This window comes from Nerophis lumbriciformis, linkage group LG26 (genome assembly GCF_033978685.3).
Source record: "Nerophis lumbriciformis linkage group LG26, RoL_Nlum_v2.1, whole genome shotgun sequence".
NCBI classification, from domain to species: Eukaryota; Metazoa; Chordata; class Actinopteri; order Syngnathiformes; family Syngnathidae; genus Nerophis; species Nerophis lumbriciformis.
The window spans coordinates 35,509,934-35,529,636 of NC_084573.2; the positions used below are offsets into that span (position 1 = coordinate 35,509,934).

The window sequence follows — 19,703 nt, forward strand, 5'->3', positions numbered from 1 at the left end:
CAGCACGCCCACGCAGCAACGAGCCTGCAGACAATCCATAATCTGCGCACCTGGACTTGATGAGAGGGAGCGGCATAAAGACCAGCGGACCCTGGTAACATTTACACTATTAATTATACACATAGTCTACACTCATTCACTTAGAGTAGCATACACACGCCACGTAATCATCAATGGTTTAAATAAAACTTGTGAACCACAGTTCTGCCTTGGTTGTCGCTTCCTTCCCTTCTCTGTACATCACAAAAAGTTATGTTATGGCTTAGTGGGTAGAGCAACCGTGCCAGAAACCTGAGGGTTGCAGGTTCGCTCCCCGCCTCTTACCATCCAAAAATCGCTGCCGTTGTGTCCTTGGGCGGGACACTTCACCCTTTGCCCCCAGTGCCACTCACACCGGTGAATTAAATGATGAATGATAGGTGGTGGTCGGAGGGGCCGTTGGCGCAAATTGCAGCCACGCTTCCGTCAGTCTACCCCAGGGCAGCTGTGGCTATGAAAGTAGCTTACCACCACCAGGTGTGAATGAATGATGGGTTCTACATGTAAAGCGACTTTGGGTACTTAGAAAAGCGCTATATAAATCCCAGGTATTATTATTATTGTTATTATATACTTTACATGCAGTCGCCCCCCAAGCCAATTTTTTTTGCCCAATGTGGCCCACAAGTCAAAAGGTTTGGACACCCCTGTGTTACAGTAATGATTTTATCGTGTGGAAAATTCCTGGTTGATTTAGCATTATTAGAAAGTGTCTATTTCTTAGTACTTTTCATCAAGTGATTTTCATGCATCTTGCATAACATGATTTTTTCCCAAGGATGCTGTTGTAATGTGTTGTGGAGGGAAAAAAATAGTCTCTTCCCGTCAGCCTTTGACTTTGTGTTTTAGTCTCCCCTTTGAGGCCCTTCGAACAAAATTTCCCAGAAGCTCATTGAGGACACACGGTTGTCAAGGTAGCATGTTGATCATTAGATGTAGACCACTGAAGCCCGTCATTGTTCGCCACTCTATATGAATGCATCTTGGGGTACAAAAAGCATGCTCTTCATGTGGAAAATAATGCAGAAGAAGTACTTAAAATTCCAGACTGGTACAGCTGAGCACAGAGCAGACATTTCTATTGCTGCCCTTTCAAGCATCACTTCAAACACTCATTGCGTTACACATCACTTAGACAACGAGCATGGGGGCTTTTAGGTCTCTTGGCGCCCTGCAACATCAAATCTCAGTCATATCTATCTATGAGGCATTGTTTTGATTACCATTTGTGTTTTTATTAATACAAACTGCACAACTGATTCTCTAAAAACATTGTGGATGGTAGGTACATACCCAGGTTTTTCCCTTAATTGATTGTGGTGGCTTGCCACGGCATAATCATAGCAGCCACACCTTGAAAATATATTTTTTTTTCTGTGAAAACAAATTAAAGTCATATACTGTATTGTAGCCTCCAGAAGAAGTCAGACAAAGTCAGACGCTAGTTTTAACATTTATTGCCAATTATATGATAACAACTGACCCATATATGTTAATACCAATTAATAATAACACAGATTTGTTTTAAAATGTATGTATAGATTTTTTAACCTTCTTAAAGTAAGTCATATCATCCTAGCAAATTATACGATGCCGTTATTGTGACCACGCCCCTACCGCCATGACGTTAAAGTGCATCCGGCAGTGGAGGCTCCTCTAAGGGGTCTTGGAGCACTCGAAGGTTAACCCCTTTACTACTGTTACCCCAGGTGGCCCTTGGCAAAGGCCTAGTACCTGACTTCCCCTTAGCCAGGGATACGATGAAGACCTCAACGGCGGAGCAGGCGGAAGACGGTAGATGTAAGAACCACCACAACGGCTGCGATGGCGGGAGAAGGCATCCCCACGTCCATGTGGGCCCAGTTATGGGTAAATAACAACCCAAGACCTCAACGGTGGAACAGGCGGAGGATGATTGCTAACCCTATGGAGCGTCACAACGGCTGGGATGGCTGATGAAGGCTGCAGCAGAAAAGGGTCCCCAGTCGTCTTGGACTCCATGCCACTGGACCCTGAACCGGATCTGTCAAGGATCGTGTGGTGACTGTCTGTGCATCAGTCTCCCCACGTTAAACAAAGTCACGCACAGGCATCCTCCATAAAGGGATAACCCCCTACCAGGAGGATCGTCATACTCGCTTCAAGTGACTGCCGATGATGATGATGATGACCGCCACAGGTATATTGGCAATCTAGGGAAAACCCTGATATTTCCAGCGTTTCTTTCTCACTTTGCAACGTTACAGTGTAATTTCATCGGGGCTTTTTGGGGGCAGTTTCTGTAAGTTAAGCTATTTTTTTTAATTTCCTGCCTTTCTGGAGTTCATTTGTTATGTGTATATACTATTGTGGGGAGGCGGGGCCGGCAGACCGACAGCGAGGCGTGCCCCGCTGGGGCCGATTCCGAGATGGCGGCGAGGAGGCGTGGCTGGCAGTCCGACAGCAAGGCAGGGCACACCGGAGCCGGCTCCAAGATGGCGGCGAGGAGGCGTGGACGGCGAGCGAGCAGCGAGGCGGGGCACGCCGGGTTCGACGCCGCGAACCTCAGGTGCGGGAATCGCCCGGCTGGGCACAATTAAGTAATCCCCTCTCAGTGTGTAAAAGGGCGACAGCCGAGAACAACGGGGAAGAAGGAGGTGGAGAGCCAGTGGTGCATGAGGAGCACGCGCGAGAAAGAGTGAGAGACAGACGACGCCGGGGACGGCTGGAAAGCGACCGGAAGAGCGAGCGGTTTGAGAGGTGAGAGCTGAAAAGCCAGAGGGAAGCCGGAAGGCGGGAGAGGAGGAAAGACTTTGAGGATTGAAAGAAGGGAAGACTTTGTAACATTGAAAAAATAAAACATTGTAACCTTGGCAACAAGCCTGGCCACAGTCTGTCGGTCTTGACAAGAACCCTGCGACACAGAGCTGTCACATTTTGGCGCCCAAGACAGCAGGACCGGGAAGAAAATGTCGGCCCCGACCAACTTGCAGGCGCTGGGAAGAGTCCTGTCGGAGGTGTCAGCGGCTTCACAGCAGCAGATGGAAACGGGCCGCCAGCAGACACAAATTCTGCAGACACTAGTGAGCAGAGCGGGAGGGGCTTCAGGAGCGGGGACGTCCACCTCCATGCAGCGCATGGCGGAGGCTGAAGACCCCCAAGCATTTGTAAATGTATTTGAGGCCACGGCAGCGGTGTGTGGCTTGCCGGAAGAAGAGTGGGGCGTGAAGCTGCTGCCGCTCCTGGTGGGGGAGGAGCAGCGGGCGGCGCTCAGTCTCCTGGCGGCCGCCCGGGTGAACTTCCCCAGCCTGCGCCGCGCGGTACTGGATCGGGTCGGCAGCCACCCGGAGGACCACCGACGCCGATTCCGCGCGATGCGGCTGGGACCCGATGACCGGCCGTTTGCTTCAGCGCAGCAACTGCGGGACGTGGCAGCGCGGTGGCTCCAGCCAGAGGAGGCGGACATTAAAAAAATGTTTGAGCAAATTCTGCTCGAACAATTTGTGGACTCGATCCCAGCCAGAACCGCCGCGTGGGTGCGCTACCACCGTTCGCGGGACCTGATGGTCGCAGTGACCCTGGTCGAAGACCATCTGGCGGTCCACCGGGAGATCGACCCTACCTGAACTGAGTATTATTTGAAAAAATAAACAAAGTCAAACTATGCTCGCAGAAATGTCTGTCCTTGATGGTCCTTGGAACCCGCACGACGGCTTGAGTCCGTCACATTTGGCACCCAACCTGGAAGGACCTTCGGAGGCGGAGGAGGACTATCCCCTGTGGGCTCTCGTGGGCGGCAGCCGCCAGCGGCTCGAGGAGTCCCGCCAACAATTGCGGCTCCTGCAGGTGTTGGCGGACCAGGTGGGGGTGGGGGGGGTGTTGAATGGCCCCCCGAAGTTGTTGAAGAAGAAGGACAAGATGAAGAAGGACAAGAAGAAGAAGGAAAAGACAAAAGAAGAAAACGACAAAGAAGAAGAAGAAAAAGACAAAGAAGAAAAAGACAAAGAAGAAGAAAAAGACAAAGAAGAGGAAGAAAAAGAACAGGTGAAGGAGGAGGAGAAGACCGGGGGTACAGGTGGTCGTGGCCGTCTTCACTTCCCGCTCCCTCAAAAAGGGGGGAGGGAGTAGGCTCAGCCGGTCGGAGTCCCGGCTTGCGTCCGGCGATGGAGGACTGTGGGGAGGCGGGGCCGGCAGACCGACAGCGAGGCGTGCCCTGCCGGGGCCGACTCCGAGATGGCGGAGAGGAGGCATGGCCGGCAGTCCAACAGCGAGGCAGGGCACACCAGAGCCCGCTCCGAGATGGCGGCGTGGACGGCGAGCGAGCAGCGAGGCGGGGCGCGCCGGGTTCAACGCCGCGAACATCCGGCACGGGAATCGCCCGGCTGTGCACAATTAAGTAATCCCCTCTGTGTGTAAAAGGGCGACAGTCGAGAAGGAGGTGGAGAGCCAGTGGTGCATGAGGAGTACGCGCGACAAAGAGCGAGAGACAGACGACGGCGGGGACGGCTGAAAAGCGACCGGAAGAGCGAGTGTGTGTGTGTATATATATAAAGTAAAGTAAAGTACCAATGATTGTCACACACACACTAGGTGTGGCGAAATTATTCTCTGCATTTGACCCATCACCCTTGATCACCCCTTGGGAGGTGAGGGGAGCAGTGGGCAGCAGCGGTGGCCGCGCCCGGGAATCATTTTTGGTGATTTAACCCCCAATTCCAACCCTTGATGCTGAGTGCCAAGCAGGGAGGTAATGGGTCCCATTTTTTTATAGTCTTTGGTATGACTCGGCCGGGGTTTGAACTCACAACCTACCGATCTCAGGGCGGACACTCTAACCACTAGGCCACTGAGTAGGCATATGTGTGTATATATATATATATATATATATATATATATATATATATATATATATATATTAATTGTGTTATGTACAAATATGTATTAAATTAATTAAGTTGTCATATTGACAAAAAACTTAAATATCAAACAAAACAAAAAATATATGTAGATATTTAACTTCTTAACTTTTTAAACCTTTAGTTACCCAGGAAATTCCCATTTTTTTATGATCCGCTGCCCTGATCATGTTCTGTTTGGTTTTTGGACTCCCTCAGTTCCTGTTTTGTGCAACCCTGGGTTTGTTTTCTGTTTCCATGGGTGCTTATTGTCTTCACCTGTCTCTGATTGGTGTTCGGGACGCTCACCTGTTTCCCGAGCACTAATCAGAGCACTATTTATTCCTGCCTTTGCCGGTCAGTCAGTCTGGCTTCCTAGTTTGCTACACGCAACAGGTAACGACAACTAGATTTTGAATCCTTTTGTATGCTAGCTTCCACGCTAAGCTCTTTTGTTATGCTAGCTTCCACGCTAGGCTTCTTTGTATGCTAGCTCCCATGCAAGCCCCCTTTTGTTTGTCCCCGTCTGATTTATTGCTTAAATAAATCATTTCCTACCTGCACCCTGTGTCTGAAGTCTGTCTGCATCTTGGGAGAACGAACCCCGCATCACTATGCGCCCAGATCGATACACCATCGGGATTAAAAGTGTCTTTTTCAAGGGAGTCCTGCACATTCATGTAGGTGCCACTGCAAGCAAGCTGGGTAAAGTGTCTTGCCTAAGACCCAACGGTCATTCATAGGATGGCGGAAGCTGGGATTGAATCCGCAACCCTTAAGTTGCTGGCACGGCCGCTCTACCATCCGGGTTGTACGGTATACCGGTACTAGCAATTGAGAGAGTTGTCTTTGAAAAATACCGGTAATTTTTTTTTCATCCGCATGCTGCGGTGTGGCCGTGACGTTGCTGAGCCGAGCCGCATGTTTAGTGAGACTGGGCGCACACACACAACGCGTACAAGCAGAAACCATGTGAAGAAAAAGCAATGCAAAAAAAGGCAATTCGACTGGTTAATAAAGAGGGCCGATGAAGCGCAATATGAGGGTATTTAACTAGCCTTTAAAACTATTGATAAAAGTGAAGTTTTAAATATGGATGCGCTGCGTGAGCTCGCACTTTAAAACAAGCATCCAGCTCTGCACAAGGAGTTTAAAGAGCGACGGGAAATCATGTGGTTAACTAGCTCCCCTGCTGTGCACATAGAAATAGGTAGACGCGCACAGAGCTTTTTGGCTTGCAAATTATTAGCGCAGTCAATACCGCCCACGTAGCGCAAACTACTGTAAGTGAAAACTGAAATGCCTGTTTTACCTGCTACATGTCAGATCTTTGTACTTTTAGCTGTGTTATTGTTTTTAGTATTTACTAATAATTGTATTTGTTTTAAAGCACAGACCAAGAGTGGCAACCATGAATCATGAAGCTGTGGAAAGGGCGTGGTCCACGCGTTCCCTGCGGGCAGGGTGTGTGCAGGGGCCGGCCATGAAGCAGCAGACAGGTGAGTGGATATCTCAGCTGGAACGAGTTATCTAATCATCTGTCTCTTTATTAGCAGCGTCGGAAACCATGAGGGGGGCAGATGGTGAAAGGAGAGAGACGAGACGAGACGAGGGGGAAGAAGAAGCGAGAGACAATTGCTGAAAAGCACCAACAGAACCGAAAAAAAGACTGTTTGTAAACCTGTACCCGAGGGGTGTGGCAGTGATCCTTGGTCCTAGAAGAACCCACACGAAGACGTTCACAGAAGCATTTTATAAAAGGTCAGTAAGCTTTCTATTCTATTCTAACCTACTTCTAGATTGTGGCAGTCTCTGTGGACCGGTAATTAGTGATGGGTTGATGAGGCGTCATGAAGCGTTTCGACACATTGCAAAACTGTATTGATACTGTGTCGATACTGTGTCACTAAATACTGACATCTGCTGGACATTAAAAATCCCTACAGGCAACCTATGGACCGACTCAACTGACACTGATTTTATGACCTAGTACAGGGGTCGGCAACCTTCAGCATACAAAGAGCCAATGGAGCCCATTTCCCCCCAAATAAAACCCACCTAGAGCCGCGAACTCTGTTAGATTCCTAAAATGACGATAACATCACATATAGTTTCCTTACACTTGTGCTATAGGACTTATGACATCAAACACTTATTTGATGTATTTCTGGGTATAACGGAGCAAATCATCAAATTATTTTGAACATTTGAAAAAAATACACTGTTTCTTCCCTTATTAATGAATAAAAAAAATTAAAAATCAACTCATTCCAATGTTCTGAAGTCATACGACTGCGGAATATTCATTTGCCGAAAAATTTAAAACCCCTACTCATCAATAAAAACAGCAAATTAATAAAAATGTAAATAAATAAAATGTTTCTCTTTTTTGATCCGTCCATTGTTAGGGGTTGACCGCTAAAAACAATACAATTGCATGGCAGCAAGAGATGTCGCATAAGGGCTGTGACATACATTTCCATCGACAATATATTAAAATGTGTTTTATTTTCATATGACAAGATCCCATAACTCTCCAAAATAACAACTGTTAAATTAAAATAAACTAAATAAAATGAAATATAATCATTTAAGTAACCATTATTTGTTGACATTCGGTTTCAAAGCCAAAGGGAGCCACGGGGGAGGCATGAAAGAGCCGCATCGGCTCTAGAGCCGCGGGTTGCAGACCCCTGACCTAGTATATACAATAATATAAACCAAGTCATTGTATTTCATTTAGGATTATTTCATATCTTCATTTAAATAAATATATCTTTTTTAGATACAGTCAATAAATAATGTGAACAAGTATCATAACATGGAAATCTAAGAGAACGTGTTGTGAATGAGGATGCTTGTGGACTGGGATTTTTTTTGATTTTTTTTTACACATTTTTATTTAAAAAAAACTGTTTTTCCAAAGTATTAAATTTTTGACAATTTCTCTTCTTAGTTATTATTTCCCCCGGCTGTAGAAAAGACCCGCTCACAGGGCACAGAGGAGACGTCAGTGCGTATCGGTCACGTGACTTTCTAAAAGCGGTACGCGCACCGACACAGGGTTTTACTCTATGAGCTCAACACATGCGCCGATGCATCGGTGTTGCCGGACCCATCACTACCGGTAATAATGTGAAAGTGTAAATTGCTCTTTGAGTGCAACAAAAAAAGACCAGTGTGTTTAATGCCTTTTAATTTTGAATTTAATCTTCTAAAATTGTTCAGGGAGTGCAATAAGAAACTTGTACTTATTGTATTGTAAGATTTTCTGTTAAAATTAAGCCAATAATGCCATTTTATATATATATACACCGTATTTTTCGGAGTATAAGTCGCACCTGCCGAAAATGCATAATAAAAAAGGAAAAAAACATATATAAGTCGCACTGGAGCCCGGCCAAACTATGAAAAAAACTGCGACTTATAGTCCGAAAAATATGGTGTATATATATATATATACTCCGCCCTGCCCCGCCCCTTATTGAGCACTGGATAAACCACAGAAACCTCGACTACACATATATATATATATATATATATATATATATATATATATATATATATATATATATATATATATATATTAGTGCTGTCAAACGATTAATTTTTTATATTGCAATTAATCGCACTTTTGAATTTTGATTACTCGCGATTGATTGCAGTGAAAATATTTACTTGCAGAATTTAAATTAACTTTTAAATGACACTATTTTGACATAAATTCAGTTTTATTCTCAATGTCGTATACAAATATTGTAAAATGTTTTGCCAAACTGCAAGTCATCGATTTGCTCAAAACCTGGTGACGGTAGAGTAAGAGTTTAATGCACATTTGGCAATCATTTCAAGGTTCAAGGTTCAGCTTTATTGTCCCCGCGGGTAAATTTGTCTTGGGCACAGTGCATCATTGCTTTCTTAACATACCCAAAAACAACAGAACAAAAACACAAGCACAGACACAACCACAACCATACAACTAACATTTAAACATCAGAACATGGAGCTTGATAGACATAGGTGGCACTTTGATGTAGGCATAAAATCTACAGTATGGAGATAAAGATAAAGTACCAGTGTGCATTGCACTAGAGCTTATAGATAAAGTGCTGTGTGCTAAAGTGCTTAGTTCTAAAGTGCTATGTGCTAAAGTGCTATGTGCTAAAAAAGTGCTAACCTATGTATTAACATTCTATTGCACATTGTTGGTCAGCTTAATGGAGGCTGGGACAAATGATAATTTAAGGAGCTTAGATTTGCATAGTGGGACCCGGAGTCTTCTCCCTGATGGCATGGTTCCATATTCAGGGAAGAGTGGGTGTTGTGAGTTGGAAATCATTTTCTTAGCTTTTTTCCTAACTGCCTGCTCATAGATGCTTTGTATAGGCTCATATTCTTTCCTCCCTACGATTTTCATTGCCGTTTTATGCATGCCGGCCAGTTTGCTTTTTAGCTTAACGGTTAGGTTGCCAAACCATGAGGTGATCCCGTATCTAATGATGCTCTCTACAATGGCACGGTAGAAAATCATCATGATGTGGCTGCTTACGCCGTACAATCTTAATCTTTGCAAAAAATATAGCCTCTGTTGCAATAATATAGCAAACAACAAGGTACATATGGACACTAATAGTAGTAAACACACCCATGAACAACTCAACATATTGAAGTGCACCATTTAAATCTGCATGTACTCTTCCTTTACCCAGTTGTTTCAACAAACAAGCCTATTTACATTTTCAGATGGACATTGCTGATCTCTTTTTTTGTACAATGTGACCTGCCAATGAAAACAAGTATTTCACAGGGTACAGAGGAAGCAGGGGCAGCTAAGTATTTTTGTGCAAAATTTAGGTGTGTAGCGTTTAGCGAGTAGAAAATAGCATGTAGGCACATCCTGGACAAGTACCTCATCCTTCATGCCATGTGCTATTTGTTGTGCTTTCAACTCAGATGTGTTAGCAGGGCTGTGCTTGAAATGTCCCACAATTTTGCGGCATTTAACTAAAGGGATTTTAAATCCACCATCACACAAAGCCACGGTGATAAGTCTCGGTACAGCATGGTGCAGGGCAGATGTTGAAATGGTAAACCTCTTGCAGCAGCAACCATGTTGTGAGCGCTGTCTGTCCCTAATGTACTGACTTTCTCAGTAATATTCCAGTCTTTAGCAACTTGAAGGAACTGACGGCTGCATGCTTCAGCAAAATGTCTTTCTTCAGTTTTTAAAACGCCCAAAGCAAAGGATTGTAGTTTCCATTGTTTATCTATTAGATGTGCAGTTACTCCAAGGTAGTTGTGACTACTTACTGAGGTCCAATGGTCTCCGGTAAGCGAAATAAATTCAGCATCAGCCAATAGTTGTAAAATGCTGCTTTTGTGTGTGCCGTACAGTTCGTTTATCCTTATTGTAGTTGTTCCCCTTGAAGGTAGTTTGTACGAGTCACCTGTGGCGATACTCATGACATCTTGCAGTCCTTCAACGATGTTCAGTGGCCGACATGCAGTGGCTATCCATTTTGCAAAGGCATTATTTAACTTATCTGAGGTGGTCTTGTTGACAAAATTGACGCCGGTAAACTCAGCCAGCGTTGTTTGTCGTCATTTGTTTGTAGCATTTCATTTGTGCTAGCATTCTGGCTAGCGGCATCCTCAAGTAGGCGTTTTGCTTTGAGATATCTACAAACTACCTTACTTTTATCAAAAGTTCCGTCAGCGTTGGCCGCCAAGAACACCGCTGATCACTGCCCGTGTAACAATGTCTTTCGGATCAAGGTGCAGTCAAAACAAATAGTGCGATTAGTTTTAATTCATTTATGATTAATGCGCTAATTATTTTCAATAATCGAATGCGTTAATGTTAACAACCCTAATATATATATATATATATATATATATATTATATATGTGTGTGTGTGGGAAAAAAATCACAAGACTACTTCATCTCTACAGGCCTGTTTCATGAGGGGTTCCCTCAATCATCAGGAGATTCTGATGATTGAGGGAACCCCTCATGAAACAGGCCTGTAGAGATGAAGTAGTCTTGTGATTTTTTCCCACACATACATATATTGCGCTCTACTACGGTATCGAGCACTATTTTTTGGATAACCTTATTAAGACATATATATATATATATATATATATATATATATATATATATATATATATATATATATATATGTTATATTATTATTATTATTATTATTATTATCGGCGGTCACTCGAACGAGTATGACGATCCGCCTAACGATACACCCCTGTGTATCCCTTTTATGGAGGATGCCTGTGCGTGACTTTGTTTTACGTAGGGAGACTGGTGCACAGACAGTCACCACGCAATCCTTGACAGAATCGGGTCAGGGTCCAGTGGCATGGAGTCCAAGACGACTGGGGACCCTTTTCTGCTGCAACCTTCTTCCGCCATAGGAAACAGAGTGGACCGACACCAGCAGATGACATGGCACCCCAAACCATCACTGATGGTGGAAACTTTACACTAGACTTCAGGCAACGTGGATCCTGTGCCTCTCCTGTCTTCCTCCAGACTCTGGGACCTCGATTTCCAAAGGAAATGCAAAATTTGCATGGTTGGGTGATGGTTTGGGGTGCCATGTCATCTGCTGGTGTCAGTCCACTCTGTTTCCTGAGATCCAGGGTCAACGCAGCCGTCTACCAGCAAGTTTTAGAGCACTTCATGCTTCCTGCTGCTGACCTGCTCTATGGAGATGGAGATTTCAAGTTCCAACAGGACTTGGCGCCTGCACACAGCGCAAAATCTACCCGTGCCTGGTTTACGGACCATGGTATTTCTGTTCTAAATTGGCCCGCCAACTCCCCTGACCTTAGCCCCATAGAAAATCTGTGGGGTATTGTGAAAAGGAAGATGCAGAATGCCAGACCCAAAAACGCAGAAGAGTTGAAGGCCACTATCAGAGCAACCTGGGCTCTCATAACACCTGAGCAGTGCCAGAAACTCATCGACTCCATGCCACGCCGCATTAACGCAGTAATTGAGGCAAAAGGAGCTCCAACCAAGTATTGAGTATTGTACATGCTCATATTTTTCATTTTCATACTTTTCAGTTGGCCAACATTTCTAAAAATCCCTTTTTTGTATTAGCCTTAAGTAATATTCTAATTTTGTGACACACGGAATTTTGGATTTTCATTTGTTGCCACTTCAAATCATCAAAATTAAATGAAATAAACATTTGAATGCATCAGTCTGTGTGCAATGAATCAATATAATGTACAAGTTACACCTTTTGAATGCAATTACTGAAATAAATCAAGTTTTTCAAAATATTCTAATTTACTGGCTTTTACCTGTATATATGTATATATATGTATATATGTATATATATATGTATATATGTATATATATGTATATATGTATATATATATATATATATATATATATATATATATATATATATATATATATATATATATATATATATATATATAAAGGTTTATTTGAAATAGGGACAGAAACATAGACATCTGAAACAGTTATCCAATGTATGCATCATTTACAACACTTGTCCCCAACAACAACAACACATATCCAACAGCAATAAAATAGGAAAATAAAAAGAATAAGGCAAAGATGATAATGATAATAGTAATAATACAGACAAAGTGCAAACTAGATAAAAAACAATAATAATAATAACACAGACAAAGTGCAGACTAGATAAAAAACAATTAGTAAAAATGAGTAAAAACTAAACATGGGAACACGATTGTTTCTCAACTAGCCACAATTTAGTTTGTTTTTTGAAAGTGACAATTGCAGGTATACTTTTCACTTTTCAGGTAGAGAGTTCCATAGTTGTGGTCCTTTTATTGAAAAGGCAGTCTGGACTAATATGACATGAAGAGAATATGAATACTTTTAGATATTTAGGAAAAGTAAATTAAAAAATACTTTTATCTTTAATTATGATCATGATATCTGGTTATGTTAGGCCAGCAGAGAAGGTCTTGCTGGCCCTGACGGCACACCATTGACAAATATACATATGGACTGGGAGTCAAAGAAATTGTGTCGAATTAGCATTCATATAGAAGACGACCTTGTGCTTAAATATGTGAAAATGTATCCCAAGATTAAAGAAAGCACCCCTTTGTATATACATTCTATTATTCTTTTCACTCTTCATGACACAATTACAGTGCTAATGGCAGCTTTTTAGCACACACACACACACACACACACACACACACACACACGCGCTCGCACGCATGTACACACACAATATTTACTGTAACTATCTTTTAGCAGTTTCCTCCCATTTGACTCCCCTTTGTGCATTGATGTGACTAAAAAGACTCTTTTAGTAGTTGTGCTGAGTCCACAAAAAGATGATACAGAAGAGGCTGTAACATTTGGAGCAATATGGTGAAAAGCAGCAGCAGCGGCCATTTGTACGCAGCATTGAGATATTGATTGGTGGGGTGTCACTTTACAGTAACGTAAAGCTATTCATATTGGCTGTAATAATCTTTTCACACCAATAGGAGACATAAGCAGGGTCGCCCCTCCCTATATGCAGATCAGGCGTTGTGTGTAGGGCCACGCAATCCACGGGGGGCCCAGTTTTGTTTGAAGAAGCGCATGTTAAATGTCAATAAATAAATGACATGGCACGTCATATGAATTTACGGCAAACTTATTACCATTTCCTTCCTGCTCCATCACTGGTGGGGCTGTACTAGAATATAAATTCACGCAGCTTGAATACATCAGCCTTGTAACATAAGCATTGTGAAATCAAATCCCCAGGAGAAGTTGTGGGAGGAAATTAAGCAGTTTATGTTATATTAATTTGGTTATTTTGTACTAAAAAATACATTGTCAAACAATCTATTTCCCAATAAATTATTCTAGTACAAAACATGCATCTAATGCAGTGTTTTTCAACCTTTTTTGAGCCAAGGCACATTTTTTACGTTGAAAAAATGCGGAGGCACACCATCAGCAGAAATCATTAAAAAAACGAAACTCAGTTGACAGTAAAAAGTCAATATCATTTTAAACCATAACCATCATCAATATAGCTCTTGTCTCAAAGTAGGTGTACTGTCACCACTTGTCACATCACGCCGTGACTTATTTGGAGTCTGTGTGTAGTGTTTTAGTTATCCTATTTTGGTGGCTTTTTCTCTTTTTTTTGGTAATTTCCTGTAGCAGTTTCATGTCTTCCCTTGAGTGATATTTCCCTGCATCTACATTTGTTTTAGCAATCGAGAATATTTCAGTTGTTTTTATCCTTCTTTGTGGGGACATTGTTGATTGTCATGTCATGTTCGGATGTACTTTGTGGACGCCGTCTTTGCTCCACAGCAAGTCTTTGCTGTCGTCCAGCATTCTGTTTTTGTTTACTTTGCGGCCAGTTCAGTTTTAGTTTCGTTCTGCATAGCCTTCCCTAAGCTTCAATGCCTTTTCTTAGGGGCACTCACCTTTTGCTTATTTTTGGTTTAAGCCAGTGGTTCTTAACCTGGGTTCGATCGAACCCTAGGGGTTCTGTGAGTCGGGCTCAGGGGTTCAGCGGAGGTCAAGACACACCCGACTCATCGTGTGAATAAAAACTTCTCCCTATCGGCGTATTACGGATACGGCAACAGCAGAAGTCACACTGATTTGCAGGTGTGTCATTTGTTGTGAGTTTATGAATGTGTTGGTTTTGTTCTTTGAACAAGGTGATGTTCATGCATGGTTCATTTTGTGCACCAGTAAAAAAACATGGTTACACTTTAGTATGGGGAGCATATTCACCATTAATTAGTTGCTTATTAACATGCAAATTAGTAACATATTGGCTCTTAACTAGTCATTATTAAGTACTTATTAGTGCCTTATTCAGCATGGCCTTGTTATAACCCTGGCCCTAACTCTCTAACCCTAACCCTAACCAAATAACGTTAAATGAAGTCTTTGTTACTTAGAATATGTTCCCCTAGTGTCCAAAAAACTATACATTAAGTCTTTGTTACTTAGAATATGTTACCCATACTAAAGTGTTACCAAAAACATATAACTTTGTCTTGAATTTGGAAAAAAAACCATTTTATTTTTCACTAAAGAAGGGTTCAGTGAATGCGCTTATGAAGCTGGTGGGGTTCGGTACCTCCAACAAGGATAAGAACCACTGGTTTAAGCATTAGATAGACCCCTTTTTACCTGAACACTGCCTCCCGCTGTTTCCGACATCCACAAAGCAATTGGCTACCTGCTGCCACCTACTGATATAGAAGAGTATTACACGGTTACTCTGCCGAGCTCTAGACAGCACAGACACTCAACAACAACACATCATTTGCAGTTAGTTACTGCTTTGCAAAAAATAATTTTAACCCAAATAGGTGAAATTAGATAATCTCCCACGGCACACCAGACGGTATCTGACGGCACAGTGGTTGACAAACACTGATCTAATGTACCGAGCTAACATCTCAACATTTATGACATTATTCAAAATAACGGAGGAAATTCCCGTTGCAATTGAAACAGTGTGCAGCTGCAGTGTTAATGGACTTAACAAAAGCGTTTGACTCAATTAATCACAATATCTTAATTAACAAATTAGAACGGAATGGCATCAGAGGGCTGGTCTTAGTCTGGGTCTTGGTAAGGAGCTACTTAACAGGAAGCAATACGTGAAAATAGGTGAAAGTACGTCTACAGCGCTAAATATATTGTAAAGCGTACCCTAGGGATAAATACTGCGACCAAAATTGTTCAATCTTTATATGAACGACATTTGTAAAGTCACAAAAGAGTTAAAGTTGGTATTATTTGCAAACGATATATGCATTTTGTATAGGAGAGAACACACAGAAGCTAATACAAATAATAACAGAACAAATGAAGAAATGGTTTGACAAAAACAGACACATCTTTGGATGTGTCATGTCTGTGTGATCATGTTTTTGTTTTGGTCATGTTCGGTTTTGTTTTTGGACTTTTTGTGCACTTTTGTTTTGTCACCATAGCAACCATTAGTTTTCACCTGTCACGTCACGCACCTGTTTCACGTTTTGAGTCACGCACCTGTTTTCGTTAATCATGTCTATAGTATTTAAGTTCATTGTTTTCAGTTTGTCGTTCTGACGACATCCCCACATTTATGCTCTGCACAGTTCTGACTCTTTTTTCATGTCCATCGTTCACGCTGCTCCTTTTTGTCCATGCCAAGTAAGTTTTGTTTATTATTGCCACAGTTAGTGTTTTTTGTTGTTCATAGTTTTTGCCTTTGTGCAAGTATTTGGTTTCATAGTTTGTTCTCTGCCATTGTGCGCTCCTTTTGTTTACTTCCTTTTTTTGTAGTTTAAATAAAAATGTACTCACATTCCCGTCTCGCCCGAGCCAACTTTTCGTTGCATCCCGGAAAAGCAAACACCCAGGACCAAGTCATGACAGGATGTCAGTAAAACTCAAATAATGCTATTCGGTGAGAGCAGAAGAGAAAGTCAAACACAAATTTAAATAGATGGAGTAAACATTGGGAAAGTAAAAATAATTAATTATTGGGTGTTATAATAGATGATAAAATAAACTGGAAATCTCATATAAAACTATACAACAAAAGGTGGCAAGAAATACTTCAATATTGAATAAAGCAAAATATAACCAGGAGAAGAAATCACTCCGTATTCTCTATTGCTCGCTACTGTTACCATGTATGAGGTATTGTGTAAAAATATGGGGACATAACTACAAAAGTATGCTTTTTTCTCTAACTGTGTTACAAAAATGGTCAGTTAGAATAAAACATAATGTTGGATATAGAGAACATTCAAATCCTTTATTTGTTGAATGGAAAATATTGAAATTCAATGATTTGGTGCGTTTGCAAACAGCTTAGATCATGCACAAAGCAAACAATAAACTGCTACCCATGAATGTACAACATTTCTTGTCAACAAAAGAGGAAAAATATCACCTCAGGGAAAAAGTTTACTTAAAGCATTTGCTTTTTCCTACTCCTTTTCGGACATGTTGTAATGAGAAACTGGAAAGATGTGATGTACCATATTGTAACTGTATGCATGTTCGGAATAATTCAGAACCATAACCATAGTGTAAATTAGCATCAATCTAGTTCAGGGGTCGGCAACCTTTACCAGTGAAAGAGCCATTTTGACCAGTTTCACAAATTATAGAAAACAATGGGAGCCGCAAAAATTTTTTGAAATTTTAAATTAAATAACACTGCATTCAAAGTTTTTTTTTGCTTTGTGCTATGTATAACCAGGGGTCTCAGACATGCTGCCCACACCTTTATGTGGAATTTGAAAGCTGGTGCGGCACGCGGGTTGTAAATGAATGGTGCTTGTCAGCGTCATGCGTGCCGTATTGGTAGCACCCTACAGTCAGCGTGCCTGATCAGCCACACGTTGTATGGGGCTTCCGCTTGCTCACGTAGGTGACAGCAAGGCATACTTGGTCAACAACCACACAGGTCACACTGACGGTGGCGGTATAAAAAAAAAAACTTTAACACTCTTACTAATAATGCGCCACACTGTGAACCCACACCAAACAAGAATGACAAACAAATTTCGGGAGAACATCTGCACCGTAACACAAAATAAACACAACAGGACAAACACCCAGAATCCCATGCAGCCCTAACTCTTCCGGGATACATTATACACCCCCCTCTACCAAACCCCGCCCACCTCAACCGACGCACAGAGAAGTGGGGGGGGGGGGGGGGGGGGAAGAGTCAGGGCTGCATGGGATTCTGGGTGTTTGTTCTGTTGTGTTTATGTTGTGTTAAGGTGCAGATGTTCTCCTGAAATGTGTTTGTCATTCTTGTTTGGTTTTGGTTCAAAGTGTGGCGCATTATTAGTAAGAGTGTTAAAGTTGTTTTATATGGTCACCGTCAGTGTAACTTGTGTGGCTGTTGACCAAGTATGCCTTGCTGTCACGTACGTGTACAAGCAGAAGATGTATATTGTATAACACGTGTTGGGTTGGCACGCTGTTAATACAGATTGAAGAGGGCGTCATATGTTGTACCATCATGGCACATCCTTATTATAGCCGTAAGGGTGAAAATCGGTGTATATTAATCCCGGGAGTTTTCAGCGAGAGGCACTGAAATCCGGAAGTCTCACGGGAAAATTGGGGCGTTCAACAAGTAAGCTGCTGAGCCGCATCAGAGTGATCAAAGAGCCGCATGCGGCTCCGGAGCCGCGGGTTGCCGACCCCTGGTCTAGTTAGTCTGAAAACGGATGTGACGTCACAAACAGCAAAGGTATCGAACTATGGCACTGTTTGATTTTACGTGAGTCATACCCAATAGAATTGGGTCCTGAAATTCAAACATAACATAGTAAATTCCACATTCAAGGCTCAAACGTTATCTATAGCGGGGGTGAAACTGTGGGACAATGTGGCCTAAGAGTGTTCAACCTTGCGGTAAGAAAAGTGTTGTTAGGAAACTATCAAAAACATGACTAGTTTTTTGGACTATCTCAACTGTGGGACACAGGTGCAAAAGAAGTCACTGTGGAATAAGGGACATAGCACACCAGACAAGGCTTCAGAAGACGAAAGATACCCAGGCAAGATGGAGCTAATCTCATGGTCACTCAATGCTATTATATCCATATTGGTGTATGTATACTGACTTGTCATTATCATTCATTATCATATGTTATACTTGTTCTGAAATTGTCATGTATCCATCAAATCTGCTGTTTAAACTTGGACTATATAACCAACATATACGTTGATTGTAAATTAGGGGTGGGACATGGATAAGCAGTTTTGCTTTTTTCCCCTATCCCTTTTCGGTGGGTGCCGTTGCATGTCTGTCAAACTACAAAGAGTGATGAAGTGTCGCTATATATGTCTGTCTGCCGAAATAAATAAATTCATTCATTCATTCAATTCGGTTGGTGCCGTAACGGTACAGTGGAGAAGGAGACGGTACGAAGACAGGGACGTCGCTTAGCTTGAAGCGTATTTATTAATACAAAGGAATGATTTGTGTAACTAATCCAAATATGTGTGGTGTGACTATGTGAAGCGATTATATGTTGAGTGTTGAAGGTGCGTGTTGAGGCAGATGCGGAAGTCCAGAAAGTTCCGGGGACAGGCAAGTGGTCAGGGGCTGGAGCGAGGCGTCGTTGTCCGGGGGCAGGCGAGAGGTCGAGATCCGGGGAGGCAGCAGGAAGTCCAGAGGGAATCCGGGGAGACGAGACACACAGCTCGAAACCAGGGAATGACACGGAGCTGCTGGATGACGACACAGGACAAGACACGATAAGCACAAAGGAGGGGAAACACAAAGAGCGAGGAAGCACATAGGCGAGGAAAGCTAGAGACGTGTGAGGCTTACTGTAGCTACGTTCTGGCACTGGAACGCAGGACACACTGCCTTAAGAAGGGAGTGGAGTCCTCATCAGCGTCAGGTGTGTTGATTCCAGATTGAGTGCGCGGAGGCGCCGCCGCAGCAGGAGAGTAACGCCCACTCAGAGGAGCGCACAGCTGAATGTGTGGCGGCAGGTGCTTGAGCCGTAACAGGTGCCTTTAAAAGTACCGTATTTAGTGCCCATCCTTAGATGCAGCATCCGCCAAGTTATTATTTAACTGTTTACTCCTTTTAGGATAAACTTGTTAAGCGACAATGAGCACACTCTCATTTGTTGTCAAACTTTTCACCTAATCAGCAAGCATCAGCTCTCTATTCTCGCCGTGTCAAGTTACTGTATTTGTCAACTTGATAATGCAATTCAATGTTCACATTTAGTCCAGGCTATTTTTTTTAA

At 42.6% G+C, this 19,703-nt stretch overlaps 1 protein-coding gene across 1 annotated transcript in view; it reads left to right on the forward strand.

The window, feature by feature from the left end:
* Nucleotides 1-6,323: 6,323 nt before the first annotated feature.
* LOC133623684 (angiopoietin-related protein 1) overlaps nucleotides 6,324-19,703 on the forward strand; it is a 120,672-nt gene continuing 107,292 nt past the window's right edge. The window contains exon 1 of the mRNA XM_072916290.1: nucleotides 6,324-6,674. The gene's annotated coding sequence lies outside the window, so the exon portion shown is untranslated. The remainder of the gene's footprint in view (nucleotides 6,675-19,703) is intronic.